Here is a 19,428-nt window from a genome sequence, read left to right on the forward strand (position 1 = left end):
GATAGCGCTTAAAAAGAGCTGTCAAACGCACATAAACACGACCTATTTCGAATGATCCAGTCAAGAAATATGACCTTTAAAGTTTAAACCATTTTCGATGTAATGTGCTAATAAATCGTAGATATCTGCCCGTTTGTTTGTCTACGACCATACCACGATGAACACACCTGTTCTCGTCCGATCACGGAAGTTAAGCATCGTCGGGCCAGGATAGTACTTGGATGGGGGACCGCCTGGGAACTCCCGGTGTCGTAGGCTATTGACTTTTTCACGTTACATCATTTATCATTACGACTGTGACGTATCTTTTTTACGCAATAGCCGCTGAGTAAATCAAGTAAGGGACGTGATTAGAAGATGCTTTCCCTTCAAAACGGGTACAATCTTGCTGCAATAAATGCGCCACGTCGCAAATAAATGGATTACGAGCGTCAGACAAAGAAAATGGCGATGTAGTTACTTTGCTAATTAACTTTGTCATATTAAAATTAAGTCTGAAAGCACCCTAGATTTCCTTCGTTGAAACTTTTTACCGGAAATCTTAAAGCGCATGGTTGTCGTAATTAATGGATAGCGCTTGAAATGAGCTTTCAAATGCACATAAACACGACCTATTTCGGATGATCCAGTCAAGAAATATGACCTTTAAAGTTTAAACCATTTTCGATGTAATGTGCTAATAAATCGTAGATATCTGCCCGTTTGTTTGTTTACGACCATACCACGATGAACACACCTGTTCTCGTCCGATCACGGAAGTTAAGCATCGTCGGGCCGGGATAGTACTTGGATGGGGGACCGCCTGGGAACTCCCGGTGTCGTAGGCTATTGACTTTTTCACGTTACATTATTTATCATTACGACTGTGACGTATCTTTTTTACGAAATAGCCGCTGAGTAAATCAAGAAAGAGACATGATTAGAAGATGCTTTCCCTTCAAAACGGGTACAATCTTGCTGCAATAAATGCGCCACGTCGCAAATAAATGGATTACGAGCGTCAGACAAAGAAAATGGCGATGTAGTTACTTTGCTAATTAACTTTGTCATATGAAAATTAAGTCTGAAAGCACCCTAGATTTCCTTCGTTGGAACTTTTTACCGGAAATCTTAAAGCGCATGGTTGTCGTAAAGAATCGATAGCGCTTGAAATGAGCTTTAAAATGCACATAAACACGACCTATTTCGGATGATCCAGTCAAGAAATATGACCTTTAAAGTTTAAACCATTTTCGATGTAATGTGCTAATAAATCGTAGATATCTGCCCGTTTGTTTGTCTACGACCATACCACGATGAACACACCTGTTCTCGTCCGATCACGGAAGTTAAGAATCCTCGGGCCGGGATAGTACTTGGATGGGGGACCGCCTGGGAACTCCCGGTGTCGTAGGCTATTGACTTTTTCACGTTACATTATTTATCATTACGACTGTGACGTATCTTTTTTACGCAATAGCGCTGAGTAAATCAAGTAAGGGACGTTATTTGAAGTTTCTTTCCCTTCAAAGCGGCTACGATCTGGCTGCAATAAATGCGCCACGTCGCAAATCAATGGATTACGAGCGTCAGACAAAGAAAATGGCGATGTAGTTAATTTGCTAATTAACTTTGTCATATGAAAATTAAGTCTGCAAGTACCCTAGATTGCCTTCGTTGGAACTTTTTACCGGAAATCATAAAGCGCATTATTGTTGTCCAGAATCGATAGCGCTTAAAAAGAGCTGTCAAACGCACATAAACACGACCTATTTCGAATGATCCAGTCAAGAAATATGACCTTTAAATTTGAACCATTTTCGATGTAATGTGCTAATAAATCGTAGATATCTGCCCGTTTGTTTGTCTACGACCATACCACGATGAACACACCTGTTCTCGTCCGATCACGGAAGTTAAGAATCCTCGGGCCGGGATAGTACTTGGATGGGGGACCGCCTGGGAACTCCCGGTGTCGTAGGCTATTGACTTTTTCACGTTACATTATTTATCATTACGACTGTGACGTATCTTTTTTACGAATTAGCCGCTGAGTAAATCAAGAAAGAGACATGATTAGAAGTTGCTTTTATCTTCACAACGGCTACGATCTGGCAGCAATAAATGCGCCAAGTCGCAAATGAATGGATTACGAGCGTCAGAAAAAGAAAATGGCGATGTAGTAACTTTGCTATATAACTTTGTCATATGAAAATTAAGTCGGAAAGCACCCTAGATTTCCTTCGTTGGAACCTTTTACCGGAAATCATAAAGCGCATTATTGTTCTCAAGAATCGATAGCGCTTAAAAAGAGCTGTCAAACGCACATAAACACGACCTATTTCGAATGATCCAGTCAAGAAATATGACCTTTAAAGTTTAAACCATTTTCGATGTAATGTGCTAATAAATCGTAGATATCTGCCCGTTTGTTTGTCTACGACCATACCACGATGAACACACCTGTTCTCGTCCGATCACGGAAGTTAAGCATCGTCGGGCCAGGATAGTACTTGGATGGGGGACCGCCTGGGAACTCCCGGTGTCGTAGGCTATTGACTTTTTCACGTTACATCATTTATCATTACGACTGTGACGTATCTTTTTTACGCAATAGCCGCTGAGTAAATCAAGTAAGGGACGTGATTAGAAGATGCTTTCCCTTCAAAACGGGTACAATCTTGCTGCAATAAATGCGCCACGTCGCAAATAAATGGATTACGAGCGTCAGACAAAGAAAATGGCGATGTAGTTACTTTGCTAATTAACTTTGTCATATTAAAATTAAGTCTGAAAGCACCCTAGATTTCCTTCGTTGAAACTTTTTACCGGAAATCTTAAAGCGCATGGTTGTCGTAATTAATGGATAGCGCTTGAAATGAGCTTTCAAATGCACATAAACACGACCTATTTCGGATGATCCAGTCAAGAAATATGACCTTTAAAGTTTAAACCATTTTCGATGTAATGTGCTAATAAATCGTAGATATCTGCCCGTTTGTTTGTTTACGACCATACCACGATGAACACACCTGTTCTCGTCCGATCACGGAAGTTAAGCATCGTCGGGCCGGGATAGTACTTGGATGGGGGACCGCCTGGGAACTCCCGGTGTCGTAGGCTATTGACTTTTTCACGTTACATTATTTATCATTACGACTGTGACGTATCTTTTTTACGAAATAGCCGCTGAGTAAATCAAGAAAGAGACATGATTAGAAGATGCTTTCCCTTCAAAACGGGTACAATCTTGCTGCAATAAATGCGCCACGTCGCAAATAAATGGATTACGAGCGTCAGACAAAGAAAATGGCGATGTAGTTACTTTGCTAATTAACTTTGTCATATGAAAATTAAGTCAGAAAGCACCCTAGATTTCCTTCGTTGGAACTTTTTACCGGAAATCTTAAAGCGCATGGTTGTCGTAAAGAATCGATAGCGCTTGAAATGAGCTTTAAAATGCACATAAACACGACCTATTTCGGATGATCCAGTCAAGAAATATGACCTTTAAAGTTTAAACCATTTTCGATGTAATGTGCTAATAAATCGTAGATATCTGCCCGTTTGTTTGTCTACGACCATACCACGATGAACACACCTGTTCTCGTCCGATCACGGAAGTTAAGAATCCTCGGGCCGGGATAGTACTTGGATGGGGGACCGCCTGGGAACTCCCGGTGTCGTAGGCTATTGACTTTTTCACGTTACATTATTTATCATTACGACTGTGACGTATCTTTTTTACGCAATAGCGCTGAGTAAATCAAGTAAGGGACGTTATTTGAAGTTTCTTTCCCTTCAAAGCGGCTACGATCTGGCTGCAATAAATGCGCCACGTCGCAAATCAATGGATTACGAGCGTCAGACAAAGAAAATGGCGATGTAGTTAATTTGCTAATTAACTTTGTCATATGAAAATTAAGTCTGCAAGTACCCTAGATTGCCTTCGTTGGAACTTTTTACCGGAAATCATAAAGCGCATTATTGTTGTCCAGAATCGATAGCGCTTAAAAAGAGCTGTCAAACGCACATAAACACGACCTATTTCGAATGATCCAGTCAAGAAATATGACCTTTAAATTTGAACCATTTTCGATGTAATGTGCTAATAAATCGTAGATATCTGCCCGTTTGTTTGTCTACGACCATACCACGATGAACACACCTGTTCTCGTCCGATCACGGAAGTTAAGAATCCTCGGGCCGGGATAGTACTTGGATGGGGGACCGCCTGGGAACTCCCGGTGTCGTAGGCTATTGACTTTTTCACGTTACATTATTTATCATTACGACTGTGACGTATCTTTTTTACGAATTAGCCGCTGAGTAAATCAAGAAAGAGACATGATTAGAAGTTGCTTTTATCTTCACAACGGCTACGATCTGGCAGCAATAAATGCGCCAAGTCGCAAATGAATGGATTACGAGCGTCAGAAAAAGAAAATGGCGATGTAGTAACTTTGCTATATAACTTTGTCATATGAAAATTAAGTCGGAAAGCACCCTAGATTTCCTTCGTTGGAACCTTTTACCGGAAATCATAAAGCGCATTATTGTTCTCAAGAATCGATAGCGCTTAAAAAGAGCTGTCAAACGCACATAAACACGACCTATTTCGAATGATCCAGTCAAGAAATATGACCTTTAAAGTTTAAACCATTTTCGATGTAATGTGCTAATAAATCGTACATATCTGCCCGTTTGTTTGTCTACGACCATACCACGATGAACACACCTGTTCTCGTCCGATCACGGAAGTTAAGCATCGTCGGGCCAGGATAGTACTTGGATGGGGGACCGCCTGGGAACTCCCGGTGTCGTAGGCTATTGACTTTTTCACGTTACATCATTTATCATTACGACTGTGACGTATCTTTTTTACGCAATAGCCGCTGAGTAAATCAAGTAAGGGACGTGATTAGAAGATGCTTTCCCTTCAAAACGGGTACAATCTTGCTGCAATAAATGCGCCACGTCGCAAATAAATGGATTACGAGCGTCAGACAAAGAAAATGGCGATGTAGTTACTTTGCTAATTAACTTTGTCATATTAAAATTAAGTCTGAAAGCACCCTAGATTTCCTTCGTTGAAACTTTTTACCGGAAATCTTAAAGCGCATGGTTGTCGTAATTAATGGATAGCGCTTGAAATGAGCTTTCAAATGCACATAAACACGACCTATTTCGGATGATCCAGTCAAGAAATATGACCTTTAAAGTTTAAACCATTTTCGATGTAATGTGCTAATAAATCGTAGATATCTGCCCGTTTGTTTGTTTACGACCATACCACGATGAACACACCTGTTCTCGTCCGATCACGGAAGTTAAGCATCGTCGGGCCGGGATAGTACTTGGATGGGGGACCGCCTGGGAACTCCCGGTGTCGTAGGCTATTGACTTTTTCACGTTACATTATTTATCATTACGACTGTGACGTATCTTTTTTACGAAATAGCCGCTGAGTAAATCAAGAAAGAGACATGATTAGAAGATGCTTTCCCTTCAAAACGGGTACAATCTTGCTGCAATAAATGCGCCACGTCGCAAATAAATGGATTACGAGCGTCAGACAAAGAAAATGGCGATGTAGTTACTTTGCTAATTAACTTTGTCATATGAAAATTAAGTCTGAAAGCACCCTAGATTTCCTTCGTTGGAACTTTTTACCGGAAATCTTAAAGCGCATGGTTGTCGTAAAGAATCGATAGCGCTTGAAATGAGCTTTAAAATGCACATAAACACGACCTATTTCGGATGATCCAGTCAAGAAATATGACCTTTAAAGTTTAAACCATTTTCGATGTAATGTGCTAATAAATCGTAGATATCTGCCCGTTTGTTTGTCTACGACCATACCACGATGAACACACCTGTTCTCGTCCGATCACGGAAGTTAAGAATCCTCGGGCCGGGATAGTACTTGGATGGGGGACCGCCTGGGAACTCCCGGTGTCGTAGGCTATTGACTTTTTCACGTTACATTATTTATCATTACGACTGTGACGTATCTTTTTTACGAATTAGCCGCTGAGTAAATCAAGAAAGAGACATGATTAGAAGTTGCTTTTATCTTCACAACGGCTACGATCTGGCAGCAATAAATGCGCCAAGTCGCAAATGAATGGATTACGAGCGTCAGAAAAAGAAAATGGCGATGTAGTAACTTTGCTATATAACTTTGTCATATGAAAATTAAGTCGGAAAGCACCCTAGATTTCCTTCGTTGGAACCTTTTACCGGAAATCATAAAGCGCATTATTGTTCTCAAGAATCGATAGCGCTTAAAAAGAGCTGTCAAACGCACATAAACACGACCTATTTCGAATGATCCAGTCAAGAAATATGACCTTTAAAGTTTAAACCATTTTCGATGTAATGTGCTAATAAATCGTACATATCTGCCCGTTTGTTTGTCTACGACCATACCACGATGAACACACCTGTTCTCGTCCGATCACGGAAGTTAAGCATCGTCGGGCCAGGATAGTACTTGGATGGGGGACCGCCTGGGAACTCCCGGTGTCGTAGGCTATTGACTTTTTCACGTTACATCATTTATCATTACGACTGTGACGTATCTTTTTTACGCAATAGCCGCTGAGTAAATCAAGTAAGGGACGTGATTAGAAGATGCTTTCCCTTCAAAACGGGTACAATCTTGCTGCAATAAATGCGCCACGTCGCAAATAAATGGATTACGAGCGTCAGACAAAGAAAATGGCGATGTAGTTACTTTGCTAATTAACTTTGTCATATGAAAATTAAGTCTGAAAGCACCCTAGATTTCCTTCGTTGAAACTTTTTACCGGAAATCTTAAAGCGCATGGTTGTCGTAATTAATGGATAGCGCTTGAAATGAGCTTTCAAATGCACATAAACACGACCTATTTCGGATGATCCAGTCAAGAAATATGACCTTTAAAGTTTAAACCATTTTCGATGTAATGTGCTAATAAATCGTAGATATCTGCCCGTTTGTTTGTTTACGACCATACCACGATGAACACACCTGTTCTCGTCCGATCACGGAAGTTAAGCATCGTCGGGCCGGGATAGTACTTGGATGGGGGACCGCCTGGGAACTCCCGGTGTCGTAGGCTATTGACTTTTTCACGTTACATTATTTATCATTACGACTGTGACGTATCTTTTTTACGAAATAGCCGCTGAGTAAATCAAGAAAGAGACATGATTAGAAGTTGCTTTCCCTTCAAAACGGCTACGATCTGGCAGCAATAAATGCGCCAAGTCGCAAATGAATGGATTACGAGCGTCAGACAAAGAAAATGGCGATGTAGTTAATTTGCTAATTAACTTTGTCATATGAAAATTAAGTCTGAAAGCACCCTAGATTTCCTTCGTTGGAACTTTTTACCGGAAATCTTAAAGCGCATGGTTGTCGTAATTAATGGATAGCGCTTGAAATGAGCTTTCAAATGCACATAAACACGACCTATTTCGGATGATCCAGTCAAGAAATATGACCTTTAAAGTTTAAACCATTTTCGATGTAATGTGCTAATAAATCGTAGATATCTGCCCGCTTGTTTGTTTACGACCATACCACGATGAACACACCTGTTCTCGTCCGATCACGGAAGTTAAGCATCGTCGGGCCGGGATAGTACTTGGATGGGGGACCGCCTGGGAACTCCCGGTGTCGTAGGCTATTAACTTTTTCACGGTACATTATTTATCATTACGACTGTGACGTATCTTTTTTACGAAATAGCCGCTGAGTAAATCAAGAAAGAGACATGATTAGAAGTTGCTTTCCCTTCAAAACGGCTACGATCTGGCAGCAATAAATGCGCCAAGTCGCAAATGAATGGATTACGAGCGTCAGAAAAAGAAAATGGCGATGTAGTAACTTTGCTAATTAACTTTGTCATATGAAAATTAAGTCGGAAAGCACCCTAGATTTCCTTCGTTGGAACTTTTTACCGGAAATCATAAAGCGCATTATTGTTGTCAAGAATCGATAGCGCTTAAAAAGAGCTGTCAAACGCACATAAACACGACCTATTTCGAATGATCCAGTCAAGAAATATGACCTTTAAAGTTTGAACCATTTTCGATGTAATGTGCTAATAAATCGTAGATATCTGCCCGTTTGTTTGTCTACGACCATACCACGATGAACACACCTGTTCTCGTCCGATCACGGAAGTTAAGCATCGTCGGGCCGGGATAGTACTTGGATGGGGGACCGCCTGGGAACTCCCGGTGTCGTAGGCTATTGACTTTTTCACGTTACATTATTTATCATTACGACTGTGACGTATCTTTTTTACGAAATAGCCGCTGAGTAAATCAAGAAAGAGACATGATTAGAAGTTGCTTTCCCTTCAAAACGGCTACGATCTGGCAGCAATAAATGCGCCAAGTCGCAAATGAATGGATTACAAGCGTCAGACAAAGAAAATGGCGATGTAGTTACTTTGCTAATTAGCTTTGTCATATGAAAATTAAGTCGGAAAGCACCCTAGATTTCCTTCGTTGGAACTTTTTACCGGAAATCTTAAAGCGCATAGTTGTCGTAATTAATCGATAGCGCTTGAAATGAGCTTTCAAATGCACATAAACACGACCTATTTCGGATAATCCAGTCAAGAAATATGACCTTTAAAGTTTAAACCATTTTCGATGTAATGTGCTAATAAATCGTAGATATCTGCCCGTTTGTTTGTCTACGACCATACCACGATGAACACACCTGTTCTCGTCCGATCACGGAAGTTAAGCATCGTCGGGCCAGGATAGTACTTGGATGGGGGACCGCCTGGGAACTCCCGGTGTCGTAGGCTATTGACTTTTTCACGTTACATTATTTATCATTACGACTGTGACGTATCTTTTTTACGAAATAGCCGCTAAGTAAATCAAGAAAGAGACATGATTAGAAGTTGCTTTCCCTTCAAAACGGCTACGATCTGGCAGCAATAAATGCGCCAAGTCGCAAATGAATGGATTACGAGCGTCAGACAAAGAAAATGGCGATGTAGTTAATTTGCTAATTAACTTTGTCATATGAAAATTAAGTCTGAAAGCACCCTAGATTTCCTTCGTTGGAACTTTTTACCGGAAATCTTAAAGCGCATGGTTGTCGTAATTAATGGATAGCGCTTGAAATGAGCTTTCAAATGCACATAAACACGACCTATTTCGGATGATCCAGTCAAGAAATATGACCTTTAAAGTTTAAACCATTTTCGATGTAATGTGCTAATAAATCGTAGATATCTGCCCGTTTGTTTGTTTACGACCATACCACGATGAACACACCTGTTCTCGTCCGATCACGGAAGTTAAGCATCGTCGGGCCGGGATAGTACTTGGATGGGGCACCGCCTGGGAATTCCCGGTGTCGTAGGCTATTGACTTTTTCACGTTACATTATTTATCATTACGACTGTGACGTATCTTTTTTACGAAATAGCCGCTGAGTAAATCAAGAAAGATACATGATTAGAAGTTGCTTTCCCTTCAAAACGGCTACGATCTGGCAGCAATAAATGCGCCAAGTCGCAAATGAATAGATTACGAGCGTCAGAAAAAGAAAATGGCGATGTAGTAACTTTGCTAATTAACTTTGTCATATGAAAATTAAGTCGGAAAGCACCCTAGATTTCCTTCGTTGGAACTTTTTACCGGAAATCATAAAGCGCATTATTGTTGTCAAGAATCGATAGCGCTTAAAAAGAGCTGTCAAACGCACATAAACACGACCTATTTGGAATGATCCAGTCAAGAAATATGACCTTTAGAGTTTGAACCATTTTCGATGTAATGTGCTAATAAATCGTAGATATCTGCCCGTTTGTTTGTCTACGACCATACCACGATGAACACACCTGTTCTCGTCCGATCACGGAAGTTAAGCATCGTCGGGCCGGGATAGTACTTGGATGGGGGACCGCCTGGGAACTCCCGGTGTCGTAGGCTATTGACTTTTTCACGTTACATTATTTATCATTACGACTGTGACGTATCTTTTTTACGAAATAGCCGCTGAGTAAATCAAGAAAGAGACATGATTAGAAGTTGCTTTCCCTTCAAAACGGCTACGATCTGGCAGCAATAAATGCGCCAAGTCGCAAATGAATGGATTACAAGCGATGTAGTTACTTTGCTAATTAACTTTGTCATATGAAAATTAAGTCTGAAAGCACCCTAGATTTCCTTCGTTGGAACTTTTTACCGGAAATCTTAAAGCGCATGGTTGTCGTAATTAATGGATAGCGCTTAAAATGAGCTTTCAAATGCACATAAACACGACCTATTTCGGATGATCCAATCAAGAAATATGACCTTTAAAGTTTAAACCATTTTCGATGTAATGTGCTAATAAATCGTAGATATCTGCCCGTTTTTTGTCTACGACCATACCACGATGAACACACCTGTTCTCGTCCGATCACGGAAGTTAAGCATCGTCGGGCTAGGATAGTACTTGGATGGGGGATTGCCTGGGAACTCCCGGTGTCGTAGGCTATTGACTTTTTTACGTTACATTATTTATCATTACGACTGTGACGTATCTTTTTTACGCAATAGCCCCTGAGTAAATCAAGTAAGGGACGTGATTAGAAGATGCTTTCCCTTCAAAACGGCTACAATCTTGCTGCAATAAATGCGCCACGTCGCAAATAAATGGATTACGAGCGTCAGACAAAGAAAATGGCGATGTAGTTACTTTGCTAATTAACTTTGTCATATGAAAATTAAATCTGAAAGCACCCCAGATTTCCTTCGTTGGAACTTTTTACCGGAAATCTTAAAGCGCATGGTTGTCGTAAAGAATCGATAGCGCTTGAAATGAGCTTTCAAATGCACATAAACACGACCTATTTCGGATGATCCAGTCAATAAATATGACCTTTAAAGTTTAAACAATTTTCGATGTAATGTGCTAATAAACCGTAGATATCTGCCCGTTTGTTTGTCTACGACCATACCACGATGAACACACCTGTTCTCGTCCGATCACGGAAGTTAAGCATCGTCGGGCCGGGATAGTACTTGGATGGGGGACCGCCTGGGAACTCCCGGTGTCGTAGGCTATTGACTTTTTCACGTTACATTATTTATCATTACGACTGTGACGTATCTTTTTTACGCAATAGCGCTGAGTAAATCAAGTAAGGGACGTTATTTGAAGTTTCTTTCCCTTCAAAGCGGCTACGATCTGGCTGCAATAAATGCGCCACGTCGCAAATCAATGGATTACGAGTGTCAGACAAAGAAAATGGCGATGTAGTTAATTTGCTAATTAACTTTGTCATATGAAAATTAAGTCTGCAAGTACCCTAGATTGCCTTCGTTGGAACTTTTTACCGGAAATCATAAAGCGCATTATTGTTGTCCAGAATCGATAGCGCTTAAAAAGAGCTGTCAAACGCACATAAACACGACCTATTTCGAATGATCCAGTCAAGAAATATGACCTTTAAAGTTTGAACCATTTTTGATGTAATGTGCTAATAAATCGTAGATATCTGCCCGTTTGTTTGTCTACGACCATACCACGATGAACACACCTGTTCTCGTCCGATCACGGAAGTTAAGAATCCTCGGGCCGGGATAGTACTTGGATGGGGGACCGCCTGGGAACTCCCGGTGTCGTAGGCTATTGACTTTTTCACGTTACATTATTTATCATTACGACTGTGACGTATCTTTTTTACGAATTAGCCGCTGAGTAAATCAAGAAAGAGACATGATTAGAAGTTGCTTTTATCTTCAAAACGGCTACGATCTAGCAGCAATAAATGCGCCAAGTCGAAAATGAATGGATTACGAGCGTCAGAAAAAGAAAATGGCGATGTAGTAACTTTGCTATATAACTTTGTCATATGAAAATTAAGTCGGAAAGCACCCTAGATTTCCTTCGTTGGAACTTTTTACCGGAAATCATAAAGCGCATTATTGTTCTCAAGAATCGATAGCACTTAAAAAGAGCTGTCAAACGCACATAAACACGACCTATTTCGAATGATCCAGTCAAGAAATATGACCTTTAAAGTTTAAACCATTTTCGATGTAATGTGCTAATAAATCGTAGATATCTGCCCGTTTGTTTGTCTACGACCATACCACGATGAACACACCTGTTCTCGTCCGATCACGGAAGTTAAGCATCGTCGTGCCAGGATAGTACTTGGATGGGGGACCGCCTGGGAACTCCCGGTGTCGTAGGCTATTGACTTTTTCACGTTACATCATTTATCATTACGACTGTGACGTATCTTTTTTACGCAATAGCCGCTGAGTAAATCAAGTAAGGGACGTGATTAGAAGATGCTTTCCCTTCAAAACGGGTACAATCTTGCTGCAATAAATGCGCCACGTCGCAAATAAATGGATTACGAGCGTCAGACAAAGAAAATGGCGATGTAGTTACTTTGCTAATTAACTTTGTCATATGAAAATTAAGTCTGAAAGCACCCTAGATTTCCTTCGTTGGAACTTTTTACCGGAAATCTTAAAGCGCATGGTTGTCGTAATTAATGGATAGCGCTTGAAATGAGCTTTCAAATGCACATAAACACGACCTATTTCGGATGATCCAGTCAAGAAATATGACCTTTAAAGTTTAAACCATTTTCGATGTAATGTGCTAATAAATCGTAGATATCTGCCCGTTTGTTTGTTTACGACCATACCACGATGAACACACCTGTTCTCGTCCGATCACGGAAGTTAAGCATCGTCGGGCCGGGATAGTACTTGGATGGGGGACCGCCTGGGAACTCCCGGTGTCGTAGGCTATTGACTTTTTCACGTTACATTATTTATCATTACGACTGTGACGTATCTTTTTTACGAAATAGCCGCTGAGTAAATCAAGAAAGAGACATGATTAGAAGTTGCTTTCCCTTCAAAACGGCTACGATCTGGCAGCAATAAATGCGCCAAGTCGCAAATGAATTGATTACGAGCGTCAGACAAAGAAAATGGCGATGTAGTTAATTTGCTAATTAACTTTGTCATATGAAAATTAAGTCTGAAAGCACCCTAGATTTCCTTCGTTGGAACTTTTTACCGGAAATCTTAAAGCGCATGGTTGTCGTAATTAATGGATAGCGCTTGAAATGAGCTTTCAAATGCACATAAACACGACCTATTTCGGATGATCCAGTCAAGAAATATGACCTTTAAAGTTTAAACCATTTTCGATGTAATGTGCTAATAAATCGTAGATATCTGCCCGTTTGTTTGTTTACGACCATACCACGATGAACACACCTGTTCTCGTCCGATCACGGAAGTTAAGCATCGTCGGGCCGGGATAGTACTTGGATGGGGGACCGCCTGGGAACTCCCGGTGTCGTAGGCTATTAACTTTTTCACGTTACATTATTTATCATTACGACTGTGACGTATCTTTTTTACGAAATAGCCGCTGAGTAAATCAAGAAAGAGACATGATTAGAAGTTGCTTTTCCTTCAAAACGGCTACGATCTGGCAGCAATAAATGCGCCAAGTCGCAAATGAATGGATTACGAGCGTCAGAAAAAGAAAATGGCGATGTAGTAACTTTGCTAATTAACTTTGTCATATGAAAATTAAGTCTGAAAGCACCCTAGATTTCCTTCGTTGGAACTTTTTACCGGAAATCATAAAGCGCATTATTGTTGTCAAGAATCGATAGCGCTTAAAAAGAGCTGTCAAACGCACATAAACACGACCTATTTCGAATGATCCAGTCAAGAAATATGACCCTTAAAGTTTGAACCATTTTCGATGTAATGTGCTAATAAATCGTAGATATCTGCCCGTTTGTTTGTCTACGACCATACCACGATGAACACACCTGTTCTCGTCCGATCACGGAAGTTAAGCATCGTCGGGCCGGGATAGTACTTGGATGGGGGACCGCCTGGGAACTCCCGGTGTCGTAGGCTATTGACTTTTTCACGTTACATTATTTATCATTACGACTGTGACGTATCTTTTTTACGAAATAGCCGCTGAGTAAATCAAGAAAGAGACATGATTAGAAGTTGCTTTCCCTTCAAAACGGCTACGATCTGGCAGCAATAAATGCGCCAAGTCGCAAATGAATGGATTACAAGCGTCAGACAAAGAAAATGGCGATGTAGTTACTTTGCTAATTAACTTTGTCATATGAAAATTAAGTCGGAAAGCACCCTAGATTTCCTTCGTTGGAACTTTTTACCGGAAATCTTAAAGCGCATAGTTGTCGTAATTAATCGATAGCGCTTGAAATGAGCTTTCAAATGCACATAAACACGACCTATTTCGGATAATCCAGTCAAGAAATATGACCTTTAAAGTTTAAACCATTTTCGATGTAATGTGCTAATAAATCGTAGATATCTGCCCGTTTGTTTGTCTACGACCATACCACGATGAACACACCTGTTCTCGTCCGATCACGGAAGTTAAGCATCGTCGGGCCAGGATAGTACTTGGATGGGCCTGGGAACTCCCGGTGTCGTAGGCTATTGACTTTTTCACGTTACATTATTTATCATTACGACTGTGACGTATCTTTTTTACGAAATAGCCGCTAAGTAAATCAAGAAAGAGACATGATTAGAAGTTGCTTTCCCTTCAAAACGGCTACGATCTGGCAGCAATAAATGCGCCAAGTCGCAAATGAATGGATTACGAGCGTCAGACAAAGAAAATGGCGATGTAGTTAATTTGCTAATTAACTTTGTCATATGAAAATTAAGTCTGAAAGCACCCTAGATTTCCTTCGTTGGAACTTTTTACCGGAAATCTTAAAGCGCATGGTTGTCGTAATTAATGGATAGCGCTTGAAATGAGCTTTCAAATGCACATAAACACGACCTATTTCGGATGATCCAGTGAAGAAATATGACCTTTAAAGTTTAAACCATTTTCGATGTAATGTGCTAATAAATCGTAGATATCTGCCCGTTTGTTTGTTTACGACCATACCACGATGAACACACCTGTTCTCGTCCGATCACGGAAGTTAAGCATCGTCGGGCCGGGATAGTACTTGGATGGGGCACCGCCTGGGAATTCCCGGTGTCGTAGGCTATTGACTTTTTCACGTTACATTATTTATCATTACGACTGTGACGTATCTTTTTTACGAAATAGCCGCTGAGTAAATCAAGAAAGAGACATGATTAGAAGTTGCTTTCCCTTCAAAACGGCTACGATCTGGCAGCAATAAATGCGCCAAGTCGCAAATGAATAGATTACGAGCGTCAGAAAAAGAAAATGGCGATGTAGTAACTTTGCTAATTAACTTTGTCATATGAAAATTAAGTCGGAAAGCACCCTAGATTTCCTTCGTTGGAACTTTTTACCGGAAATCATAAAGCGCATTATTGTTGTCAAGAATCGATAGCGCTTAAAAAGAGCTGTCAAACGCACATAAACACGACCTATTTGGAATGATCCAGTCAAGAAATATGACCTTTAGAGTTTGAACCATTTTCGATGTAATGTGCTAATAAATCGTAGATATCTGCCCGTTTGTTTGTCTCCGACCATACCACGATGAACACACCTGTTCTCGTCCGATCACGGAAGTTAAGCATCGTCGGGCCGGGATAGTACTTGGATGGGGGACCGCCTGGGAACTCCCGGTGTCGTAGGCTATTGACTTTTTCACGTTACATTATTTATCATTACGACTGTGACGTATCTTTTTTACGAAATAGCCGCTGAGTAAATCAAGAAAGAGACATGATTAGAAGTTGCTTTCCCTTCAAAACGGCTACGATCTGGCAGCAATAAATGCGCCAAGTCGCAAATGAATGGATTACAAGCGTCAGACAAAGAAAATGGCGATGTAGTTACTTTGCTAATTAACTTTGTCATATGAAAATTAAGTCGGAAAGCACCCTAGATTTCCTTCGTTGGAACTTTTTACCGGAAATCTTAAAGCGCATGGTTGTCGTAATTAATCGATAGCGCTTGAAATGAGCTTTCAAATGCACATAAACACGACCTATTTCGGATAATCCAGTCAAGAAATATGACCTTTAAAGTTTAAACCATTTTCGATGTAATGTGCTAATAAATCGTAGATATCTGCCCGTTTGTTTGTCTACGACCATACCACGATGAACACACCTGTTCTCGTCCGATCACGGAAGTTAAGCATCGTCGGGCCAGGATAGTACTTGGATGGGGGACCGCCTGGGAACTCCCGGTGTCGTAGGCTATTGACTTTTTCACGTTACATCATTTATCATTACGACTGTGACGTATCTTTTTTACGCAATAGCCGCTGAGTAAATCAAGTAAGGGACGTGATTAGAAGATGCTTTCCCTTCAAAACGGCTACAATCTTGCTGCAATAAATGCGCCACGTCGCAAATAAATGGATTACGAGCGTCAGACAAAGAAAATGGCGATGTAGTTAATTTGCTAATTAACTTTGTCATATGAAAATTAAGTCTGAAAGCACCCTAGATTTCCTTCGTTGGAACTTTTTACCGGAAATCTTAAAGCGCATGGTTGTCGTAAAGAATCGATAGCGCTTGAAATGAGCTTTAAAATGCACATAAACACGACCTATTTCGGATGATCCAGTCAAGAAATATGACCTTTAAATTTTAAACCATTTTCGATGTAATGTGCTAATAAATCGTAGATATCTGCCCGTTTGTTTGTCTACGACCATACCACGATGAACACACCTGTTCTCGTCCGATCACGGAAGTTAAGAATCCTCGGGCCGAGATAGTACTTGGATGGGGGACCGCCTGGGAACTCCCGGTGTCGTAGGCTATTGACTTTTTCACGTTGCATTATTTATCATTACGACTGTGACGTATCTTTTTTACGAAATAGCCGCTGAGTAAATCAAGAAAGAGACATGATTAGAAGTTGCTTTCCCTTTAAAGCGGCTACGATCTGGCAGCAATAAATGCGCCAAGTCGCAAATGAATGGATTACGAGCGTCAGACAAAGAAAATGGCGATGTAGTAACTTTGCTAATTAACTTTGTCATATGAAAATTAAGTCGGAAAGCACCCTAGATTTCCTTCGTTGGAACTTTTTACCGGAAATCATAAAGCGCATTATTGTTGTCAAGAATCGATAGCGCTTAGAAAGAGCTGTCAAACGCACATAAACACAACCTATTTCGAATGATCCAGTCAAGAAATATGACCTTTAAAGTTTGAACCATTTTCGATGTAATGTGCTAATAAATCGTAGATATCTGCCCGTTTGTTTGTCTACGACCATACCACGATGAACACACCTGTTCTCGTCCGATCACGGAAGTTAAGCATCGTCGGGCCAGGATAGTACTTGGATGGGCCTGGGAACTCCCGGTGTCGTAGGCTATTGACTTTTTCACGTTACATTATTTATCATTACGACTGTGACGTATCTTTTTTACGAAATAGCCGCTAAGTAAATCAAGAAAGAGACATGATTAGAAGTTGCTTTCCCTTCAAAACGGCTACGATCTGGCAGCAATAAATGCGCCAAGTCGCAAATGAATGGATTACGAGCGTCAGACAAAGAAAATGGCGATGTAGTTAATTTGCTAATTAACTTTGTCATATGAAAATTAAGTCTGAAAGCACCCTAGATTTCCTTCGTTGGAACTTTTTACCGGAAATCTTAAAGCGCATGGTTGTCGTAATTAATGGATAGCGCTTGAAATGAGCTTTCAAATGCACATAAACACGACCTATTTCGGATGATCCAGTCAAGAAATATGACCTTTAAAGTTTAAACCATTTTCGATGTAATGTGCTAATAAATCGTAGATATCTGCCCGTTTGTTTGTTTACGACCATACCACGATGAACACACCTGTTCTCGTCCGATCACGGAAGTTAAGCATCGTCGGGCCGGGATAGTACTTGGATGGGGCACCGCCTGGGAATTCCCGGTGTCGTAGGCTATTGACTTTTTCACGTTACATTATTTATCATTACGACTGTGACGTATCTTTTTTACGAAATAGCCGCTGAGTAAATCAAGAAAGAGACATGATTAGAAGTTGCTTTCCCTTCAAAACGGCTACGATCTGGCAGCAATAAATGCGCCAAGTCGCAAATGAATAGATTACGAGCGTCAGAAAAAGAAAATGGCGATGTAGTAACTTTGCTAATTAACTTTGTCATATGAAAATTAAGTCGGAAAGCACCCTAGATTTCCTTCGTTGGAACTTTTTACCGGAAATCATAAAGCGCATTATTGTTGTCAAGAATCGATAGCGCTTAAAAAGAGCTGTCAAACGCACATAAACACGACCTATTTGGAATGATCCAGTCAAGAAATATGACCTTTAGAGTTTGAACCATTTTCGATGTAATGTGCTAATAAATCGTAGATATCTGCCCGTTTGTTTGTCTACGACCATACCACGATGAACACACCTGTTCTCGTCCGATCACGGAAGTTAAGCATCGTCGGGCCGGGATAGTACTTGGATGGGGGACCGCCTGGGAACTCCCGGTGTCGTAGGCTATTGACTTTTTCACGTTACATTATTTATCATTACGACTGTGACGTATCTTTTTTACGAAATAGCCGCTGAGTAAATCAAGAAAGAGACATGATTAGAAGTTGCTTTCCCTTCAAAACGGCTACGATCTGGCAGCAATAAATGCGCCAAGTCGCAAATGAATGGATTACAAGCGTCAGACAAAGAAAATGGCGATGTAGTTACTTTGCTAATTAACTTTGTCATATGAAAATTAAGTCGGAAAGCACCCTAGATTTCCTTCGTTGGAACTTTTTACCGGAAATCTTAAAGCGCATGGTTGTCGTAATTAATCGATAGCGCTTGAAATGAGCTTTCAAATGCACATAAACACGACCTATTTCGGATAATCCAGTCAAGAAATATGACCTTTAAAGTTTAAACCATTTTCGATGTAATGTGCTAATAAATCGTAGATATCTGCCCGTTTGTTTGTCTACGACCATACCACGATGAACACACCTGTTCTCGTCCGATCACGGAAGTTAAGCATCGTCGGGCCAGGATAGTACTTGGATGGGGGACCGCCTGGGAACTCCCGGTGTCGTAGGCTATTGACTTTTTCACGTTACATCATTTATCATTACGACTGTGACGTATCTTTTTTACGCAATAGCCGCTGAGTAAATCAAGTAAGGGACGTGATTAGAAGATGCTTTCCCTTCAAAACGGCTACAATCTTGCTGCAATAAATGCGCCACGTCGCAAATAAATGGATTACGAGCGTCAGACAAAGAAAATGGCGATGTAGTTAATTTGCTAATTAACTTTGTCATATGAAAATTAAGTCTGAAAGCACCCTAGATTTCCTTCGTTGGAACTTTTTACCGGAAATCTTAAAGCGCATGGTTGTCGTAAAGAATCGATAGCGCTTGAAATGAGCTTTAAAATGCACATAAACACGACCTATTTCGGATGATCCAGTCAAGAAATATGACCTTTAAATTTTAAACCATTTTCGATGTAATGTGCTAATAAA

At 40.6% G+C, this 19,428-nt stretch overlaps 32 non-coding genes and 2 pseudogenes across 32 annotated transcripts; all 34 read left to right on the top strand.

Annotated features, from left to right (window-relative positions):
* The first annotated feature begins 139 nt into the window (after positions 1-139).
* On the top strand, positions 140-258 carry LOC130618490 (5S ribosomal RNA). The gene has a single exon (XR_008979473.1). It is a non-coding gene; the product is annotated as a 5S ribosomal RNA (ribosomal RNA).
* A 450-nt stretch (positions 259-708) lies between these two features.
* On the top strand, positions 709-827 carry LOC130615557 (5S ribosomal RNA). Its single transcript, XR_008976645.1, has one exon. It is a non-coding gene; the product is annotated as a 5S ribosomal RNA (ribosomal RNA).
* A 450-nt stretch (positions 828-1,277) lies between these two features.
* On the top strand, positions 1,278-1,396 carry LOC130617595 (5S ribosomal RNA). Its single transcript, XR_008978672.1, has one exon. It is a non-coding gene; the product is annotated as a 5S ribosomal RNA (ribosomal RNA).
* A 448-nt stretch (positions 1,397-1,844) lies between these two features.
* On the top strand, positions 1,845-1,963 carry LOC130617596 (5S ribosomal RNA). The gene has a single exon (XR_008978674.1). It is a non-coding gene; the product is annotated as a 5S ribosomal RNA (ribosomal RNA).
* Positions 1,964-2,414: 451 nt separating this feature from the next.
* LOC130618502 (5S ribosomal RNA) lies at positions 2,415-2,533 on the top strand. Its single transcript, XR_008979475.1, has one exon. It is a non-coding gene; the product is annotated as a 5S ribosomal RNA (ribosomal RNA).
* A 450-nt stretch (positions 2,534-2,983) lies between these two features.
* LOC130615558 (5S ribosomal RNA) lies at positions 2,984-3,102 on the top strand. Its single transcript, XR_008976646.1, has one exon. It is a non-coding gene; the product is annotated as a 5S ribosomal RNA (ribosomal RNA).
* A 450-nt stretch (positions 3,103-3,552) lies between these two features.
* On the top strand, positions 3,553-3,671 carry LOC130617597 (5S ribosomal RNA). The gene has a single exon (XR_008978675.1). It is a non-coding gene; the product is annotated as a 5S ribosomal RNA (ribosomal RNA).
* A 448-nt stretch (positions 3,672-4,119) lies between these two features.
* LOC130617598 (5S ribosomal RNA) lies at positions 4,120-4,238 on the top strand. Its single transcript, XR_008978676.1, has one exon. It is a non-coding gene; the product is annotated as a 5S ribosomal RNA (ribosomal RNA).
* A 451-nt stretch (positions 4,239-4,689) lies between these two features.
* LOC130618514 (5S ribosomal RNA) lies at positions 4,690-4,808 on the top strand. Its single transcript, XR_008979478.1, has one exon. It is a non-coding gene; the product is annotated as a 5S ribosomal RNA (ribosomal RNA).
* A 450-nt stretch (positions 4,809-5,258) lies between these two features.
* LOC130615559 (5S ribosomal RNA) lies at positions 5,259-5,377 on the top strand. Its single transcript, XR_008976647.1, has one exon. It is a non-coding gene; the product is annotated as a 5S ribosomal RNA (ribosomal RNA).
* A 450-nt stretch (positions 5,378-5,827) lies between these two features.
* Positions 5,828-5,946, top strand: LOC130617599 (5S ribosomal RNA). The gene has a single exon (XR_008978677.1). It is a non-coding gene; the product is annotated as a 5S ribosomal RNA (ribosomal RNA).
* Positions 5,947-6,397: 451 nt separating this feature from the next.
* LOC130618527 (5S ribosomal RNA) lies at positions 6,398-6,516 on the top strand. Its single transcript, XR_008979481.1, has one exon. It is a non-coding gene; the product is annotated as a 5S ribosomal RNA (ribosomal RNA).
* Positions 6,517-6,966: 450 nt separating this feature from the next.
* Positions 6,967-7,085, top strand: LOC130615560 (5S ribosomal RNA). Its single transcript, XR_008976648.1, has one exon. It is a non-coding gene; the product is annotated as a 5S ribosomal RNA (ribosomal RNA).
* Positions 7,086-7,535: 450 nt separating this feature from the next.
* LOC130615561 (5S ribosomal RNA) lies at positions 7,536-7,654 on the top strand. Its single transcript, XR_008976650.1, has one exon. It is a non-coding gene; the product is annotated as a 5S ribosomal RNA (ribosomal RNA).
* Positions 7,655-8,104: 450 nt separating this feature from the next.
* On the top strand, positions 8,105-8,223 carry LOC130615111 (5S ribosomal RNA). The gene has a single exon (XR_008976201.1). It is a non-coding gene; the product is annotated as a 5S ribosomal RNA (ribosomal RNA).
* Positions 8,224-8,673: 450 nt separating this feature from the next.
* On the top strand, positions 8,674-8,792 carry LOC130618539 (5S ribosomal RNA). Its single transcript, XR_008979483.1, has one exon. It is a non-coding gene; the product is annotated as a 5S ribosomal RNA (ribosomal RNA).
* A 450-nt stretch (positions 8,793-9,242) lies between these two features.
* Positions 9,243-9,361, top strand: LOC130616194 (5S ribosomal RNA). Its single transcript, XR_008977278.1, has one exon. It is a non-coding gene; the product is annotated as a 5S ribosomal RNA (ribosomal RNA).
* A 450-nt stretch (positions 9,362-9,811) lies between these two features.
* On the top strand, positions 9,812-9,930 carry LOC130615112 (5S ribosomal RNA). The gene has a single exon (XR_008976202.1). It is a non-coding gene; the product is annotated as a 5S ribosomal RNA (ribosomal RNA).
* Positions 9,931-10,360: 430 nt separating this feature from the next.
* LOC130617347 (5S ribosomal RNA) lies at positions 10,361-10,479 on the top strand. The gene has a single exon (XR_008978425.1). It is a non-coding gene; the product is annotated as a 5S ribosomal RNA (ribosomal RNA).
* Positions 10,480-10,929: 450 nt separating this feature from the next.
* LOC130615114 (5S ribosomal RNA) lies at positions 10,930-11,048 on the top strand. Its single transcript, XR_008976204.1, has one exon. It is a non-coding gene; the product is annotated as a 5S ribosomal RNA (ribosomal RNA).
* A 449-nt stretch (positions 11,049-11,497) lies between these two features.
* LOC130617600 (5S ribosomal RNA) lies at positions 11,498-11,616 on the top strand. Its single transcript, XR_008978678.1, has one exon. It is a non-coding gene; the product is annotated as a 5S ribosomal RNA (ribosomal RNA).
* Positions 11,617-12,067: 451 nt separating this feature from the next.
* On the top strand, positions 12,068-12,186 carry LOC130616636 (5S ribosomal RNA). Its single transcript, XR_008977717.1, has one exon. It is a non-coding gene; the product is annotated as a 5S ribosomal RNA (ribosomal RNA).
* Positions 12,187-12,636: 450 nt separating this feature from the next.
* On the top strand, positions 12,637-12,755 carry LOC130615562 (5S ribosomal RNA). The gene has a single exon (XR_008976651.1). It is a non-coding gene; the product is annotated as a 5S ribosomal RNA (ribosomal RNA).
* Positions 12,756-13,205: 450 nt separating this feature from the next.
* On the top strand, positions 13,206-13,324 carry LOC130615563 (5S ribosomal RNA). The gene has a single exon (XR_008976652.1). It is a non-coding gene; the product is annotated as a 5S ribosomal RNA (ribosomal RNA).
* A 450-nt stretch (positions 13,325-13,774) lies between these two features.
* On the top strand, positions 13,775-13,893 carry LOC130615116 (5S ribosomal RNA). Its single transcript, XR_008976205.1, has one exon. It is a non-coding gene; the product is annotated as a 5S ribosomal RNA (ribosomal RNA).
* A 450-nt stretch (positions 13,894-14,343) lies between these two features.
* LOC130618385 (5S ribosomal RNA) lies at positions 14,344-14,456 on the top strand (annotated as a pseudogene).
* Positions 14,457-14,906: 450 nt separating this feature from the next.
* On the top strand, positions 14,907-15,025 carry LOC130616196 (5S ribosomal RNA). Its single transcript, XR_008977280.1, has one exon. It is a non-coding gene; the product is annotated as a 5S ribosomal RNA (ribosomal RNA).
* Positions 15,026-15,475: 450 nt separating this feature from the next.
* On the top strand, positions 15,476-15,594 carry LOC130616634 (5S ribosomal RNA). The gene has a single exon (XR_008977714.1). It is a non-coding gene; the product is annotated as a 5S ribosomal RNA (ribosomal RNA).
* Positions 15,595-16,044: 450 nt separating this feature from the next.
* On the top strand, positions 16,045-16,163 carry LOC130618551 (5S ribosomal RNA). The gene has a single exon (XR_008979485.1). It is a non-coding gene; the product is annotated as a 5S ribosomal RNA (ribosomal RNA).
* Positions 16,164-16,613: 450 nt separating this feature from the next.
* Positions 16,614-16,732, top strand: LOC130618147 (5S ribosomal RNA). The gene has a single exon (XR_008979221.1). It is a non-coding gene; the product is annotated as a 5S ribosomal RNA (ribosomal RNA).
* Positions 16,733-17,182: 450 nt separating this feature from the next.
* LOC130618386 (5S ribosomal RNA) lies at positions 17,183-17,295 on the top strand (annotated as a pseudogene).
* A 450-nt stretch (positions 17,296-17,745) lies between these two features.
* LOC130616197 (5S ribosomal RNA) lies at positions 17,746-17,864 on the top strand. The gene has a single exon (XR_008977281.1). It is a non-coding gene; the product is annotated as a 5S ribosomal RNA (ribosomal RNA).
* Positions 17,865-18,314: 450 nt separating this feature from the next.
* Positions 18,315-18,433, top strand: LOC130615117 (5S ribosomal RNA). The gene has a single exon (XR_008976206.1). It is a non-coding gene; the product is annotated as a 5S ribosomal RNA (ribosomal RNA).
* A 450-nt stretch (positions 18,434-18,883) lies between these two features.
* LOC130618563 (5S ribosomal RNA) lies at positions 18,884-19,002 on the top strand. Its single transcript, XR_008979487.1, has one exon. It is a non-coding gene; the product is annotated as a 5S ribosomal RNA (ribosomal RNA).
* Positions 19,003-19,428: the final 426 nt, after the last annotated feature.

This window comes from Hydractinia symbiolongicarpus, chromosome 11 (assembly GCF_029227915.1).
Source record: "Hydractinia symbiolongicarpus strain clone_291-10 chromosome 11, HSymV2.1, whole genome shotgun sequence".
NCBI classification, from domain to species: domain Eukaryota; kingdom Metazoa; phylum Cnidaria; class Hydrozoa; order Anthoathecata; family Hydractiniidae; genus Hydractinia; species Hydractinia symbiolongicarpus.